The sequence below is a fragment of the Sorex fumeus genome, unplaced genomic scaffold (assembly GCF_029834395.1).
Source record: "Sorex fumeus unplaced genomic scaffold, SorFum_2.1 ptg000098l, whole genome shotgun sequence".
NCBI classification, from domain to species: Eukaryota; Metazoa; Chordata; class Mammalia; order Eulipotyphla; family Soricidae; genus Sorex; species Sorex fumeus.
The window spans coordinates 40946531-40951305 of NW_026606155.1; positions in this window are offsets into that span (position 1 = coordinate 40946531).

Genomic DNA, 4775 nt, shown 5'->3' on the forward strand with positions numbered 1-4775 from the left:
ATCATCCATGAAGCCCCTGTTCACTCAGAGGGAGAATATGGAGAATTCCCTTTGCACTGCTCTGGGGACTGAGACGGGCTGTAAACAGAAGGGACAGAGGCTCTGACAAGGGTAACTCCAAACCAGACTTGCCTTTGGATGCCTTTATTTGCACAGTCCTGGCTTTCTTCAGGCTTGGCCATTTCCCTGAGAATGGTGATGCTCCTTTAGAACCACGCGTATCTCTGGTGTTCCCACACCGGCCCTGGGACTGACTGTGCTCCCTGCCCCCATATATCACTCTCACACCTCACCTGGGGAACATTTGACTCAGCAGTGGTCAGATTTCTGGCCATGTTTTAAACAATTGATTGAGTTGTGTACTGATATTCAGTAGTTCCACCATCAGCCCGTCCTATTTCATAGTATTCTGCAAACATTGGCATCTCTGTGACTATGGTGGGCTTCTCACGAGTTACATCAGGACTCCTGGGGCCTAGAACTTGGCTTTCATAAACTAATTTTCTTGCAGAATGTTTTTATGACAAAGAAATCATGACGAATCATAAGTTAAAAATAAGAAGCTGCATTGACTCGAAGCAGGAGGTACAGAACTGGAGTTAAGGTGCTGGCCTTTGTGTACGGCCAACACCAGCTTGATCCCTTGCACCGTGAACCTCCTCCCCAACCCCAGTGCTGTTGGGAGTGACCCCTGAGCATAGAGCCTGAAGAAGCTCCTGAGCGAGCACTGATGGGTGTGGCTCCCAAACACAGTCCCTGTCCCTCTCAAAAATAAATAAATAAATAAATAAATATGGTTGCATGATTTTCTATCTTCTCTCCCATGGTTTCCATGGGAGATGCTGGCCGCATTCAAACAGCGCCCTCTGGAGGACCCTTACTTGCTGAGTTGAATCAAATGTTTTCATCAATGGCTTCTTCTAAACTCCAGTGAGTGAACTGGTCCCAAGCTGAATGTCCCCACAGCTCTGCTGAGCCGCACCACAAGTGTTGATGTGCACAGCGACCTGCATGTTTATGTGCTGGCCCACTTCTCAGACCATCAAATTCCATGGGCGTTAGAGACCTCTGGGGTGGGGCTCTTCCAAGGAGAAGGTGGGTAGCTGCTCCTATGCATGAGGGACACAGGGCAGGACACAGGACACAGGACAGCCAGCTACAGTGCACCCTGAGCCTCAGGGTCTCAGAACAGATCAGGACTCAGATTAGGGAGCATGTGCATGGGGCACCATCAGGTTCTTGGGGCACCCCCTCGTCCCCTGAAAAAAAAACCATACTCAAAGTCCTTCTATCAAAACACCCTAAATCTACAGACTTTGGAGTGAAGGCTGGTAAGAACCTAGAGATGGCAAAGCTCCCTTAAAAGTGAGAGTCTTTAAGGAAGATCAGATCATCACCACATGTTTAAAGAGAAAAATGTTGAAGATGTAGAAAAAATCTATGAGGGAGATGAAAATTACTCACCACCCACTACCAACCATACCGAACACAGTCACCAATAATTTCTTAGAACATCTATTTTAGAATTTCACTCACACATTTTTATACATGCATCTGTATACACACCTAAATTTGTGTATGCATACTTTCATGGCAGACCCTGGCAAGTCACACCTGGCACATTCGATATGGCAAAACAGTAACAATAACGGGCCTCATTCCCCTGACCCTAAAAGAGCCTCCAATATGGCAGCTTTGGGAAAGACGAGTTAAGGAGAAGCTGCTAAAATCTCAGGGCTGGGATGAATGGAGACGTTACCAGCACCCGCATTAGTAAATGGATGAACAATGGGATGACAGTGATACAATGATACTTTCTAAAAGTGGGGTTATACTATTCTGTAAACTATTTTCCCCCATTAACATTGTATCATAAACATTTCCCTGAGTCGAGTTTATTTTACATCATTTTGATTACTTGTCATTCATGATAGAGATGCATTTTGATATCCTAATATAAGTGACTTTAAGGGCCCTCCCCAATAGTGCTTGAGGCCCCAGTTGGTGCGCTAATGGTAATATTTGGCTTGGCAGTTCAGGCCTGATGGTTTACTACTTGGTGTTACTTAGATCGGGTGGTGCTGGTAACCATGAGGGACAACACAAAAGTTCGGTGGGGGGTGGGGGAGGAGGACTAAGATATGGTCTAGGGATCAAGTTTAGGGCCTTTTGCAGGCTTGTGCTCAAAGGGGTTTTGAGATATCTTTGAGCTATCTCCTAGGACCCTATTAAGTGAATTTGTTATATGTATGCATGTAATCATATATGTATTTGCCAACAAATCATTGTTGTAACCTCCGTCTTGGAGATTTTCTCTTTGTGTCAAAGTTTTGTACCTTTTTGTGAGACTTTGTACTTCTGAATATTGCTCTTGAAAGGTTGTGTATATATATATATATATACATATATATATATTTAACCAGCTGTGTACAGATGCCATTTATGCAGTTTAAAAGGCATTTTCCAGTTGAATCAATGGAAACCAAGCATCTCCTTGTTCATTTGAGTGTCAGGACTACGTGAGGTTACACATTTTCCTGGCGTTTAATTGGCTGGTGGGAGGGTGTCTTGTGTTCTCCTGCTTCCAAATGATGGGGTTTAAGTGTCATTAGTTATCACTTAGGAAGATGGAATTGGGGCGCACTGCCAGGGAGCTGAGGGCAGTTAGAATAGCTGCTTTTAGCCTTCAGGGCCTGAAACCAATCTTCCTAAATGTCTGTGTTCAATCTTCCCAGAATGGGCCTGCTAATCTGAAGGTTCCTAGCTCCTCCAGGCCTCCTGCAAGGCAGAAGTGGGGGAGGGGCCTAGGAGGGAACTCTAGAGGTGTGGGGTGACTTCCAGACACAGCTGTGCCTGCTTCATGCACAGGCTGAGCCTTTCTACTGTCAATTACTCCCCGTCTTTCTTTCTTTCCTTCCTGTAGGTAACCGTGCATTGAAAGTCTTTCATTGGGTTTTATGGATTGCTCCTTGAAATGATGCAGAACTACAGCCTGGGGTGTCCATCTTGATACTGTGAGCCTGGAGCTGGTAGATGATCTGGCACCAAGGGAGTTGAGCACAGCAGGTCTGGTCACCAGGCTTCATTATTTCTAGGCCATAGATCTGCATGGCAAGGGGAGAAGAGAGGTGTCAAGAGGGGCTTCAGGTATGGGAGATGGTTCTTAGAGGCACAGGATCTCCTCTGAATCACAGCTGTCACCTGTGAGGTGCATTGCATTGGGAGGTGCAACCATGCTGGGGCGACATGGGTCAGCTTTGAGGACAAGTGAATGATCTGACTCTTTTCACTATAGTTTTTTGTTTTGTTTTGTTTGCTTTTTGTGTCACATGCAGCGATGGTCAGTGGTTACTCCTAGCTCTGAACTCAGGAATAACTACTGGCAGTGCTTAGGGGACCATATGGGATGTCGGGGATTGAATCTGGGTTGGCCACATGCAAGGCAAATGCCCTACCTGCTGTACTATTGCTCTGACCCTCTTTTCACTATAGTTTTTCACAAAAATATGACAGCGCAACTGATCCCAGTAAGATGGTTCGGGGATAGAGAGGTTTCTAGAAGGCAACCTCTTGAGGTGCTTGGTAATTTTCATAACTGATTCATGAGGAAAAATGCATATGGGCAAGACACAGAGACAGAGAGATCAGAGGACGCACTGGCTGCCTCCCAGCTGACATAGGCAGGTGTGCAAGGTGCTTGGTGAAGGCCAGGCCAGGCCGTTCCATCATCACAAACTACCAGGCGTTCCCAGAAGAGCTGCCCGAGTGTGAGAGAAATGAATGCATGGCCTGGCACCTGAGAAAGAGAGAGGAAGCTTTATCATCCTCAGACTCTGTTAGAGCCACAGATAAACTCAGCAAGTCAACACACATTGGTGCATTTCTCAAAGGTGCTGGAAATGGGAAGGATTTGAAACGGCATCTTTCATTTTGAGTTTGACTCAGGAATAACTTGGTCAGAGCCAGTTGTAGTCAATGGTGCAAGAGTTTGGATGCAAGATAAAGACTTTCCATTGCCAACAGCGCAGGCATGCCATAGGTGAGTTCTGAAATGCTGAGAGTCAGAGGCTGAGTACAACAGAGCATAGTATTCCATGTGTAGATGTACCATAGTTTCATACCTAGCCACGAGGAAAGTTTGCTTATACATGGATAGACATGGAGAGTATCATGCTGAGAGAAATGAGTTAGACAAAGAAGGATTGCACTCATTTGAAGGTATATTTTTAAAAAACATAGTATGAGACTATGACAGTAGAAACAAGGGCCAGGAGGACAGGTTCATGGTTCGAAGCTTGTCACAAATGTGTGTATTGGAGGGGAGGGGGTAATGCAGTACAGTGCAGTTAGGACAGAGAAGGGACCACTATGACAATGACAGTTGGAAATGGTCACTCTGGACATAAACTGAGTGCTGAAAGGAGATAAAGAGATATACATGATAACCTTTCAATACCTATTATTGCAAACTATAATGCCTAAAGGGAGAGATAGAAAGAGAGAGACAGAGACAGAGACAGAGAGAGAGAAGGAGTGGGGAAGTGTCTGCTATAGAGGCAGGCAGGCAGGTGTGGGCATAGGCATAGGAGTTGGGGTGGGAGGAAAACCATGGACACTGGCGAAAGGACGGGTATTGGAATATTATATGGCTGAAACACAATTATGTATACAACTTTATAACTGTATATCTCATGGTGATTCAATTTTAAAAAAAGAATGAATAGAAGAGTGTTATGACAATGATTCATTTCAACTCTCCTTGGATTGAAGGGACT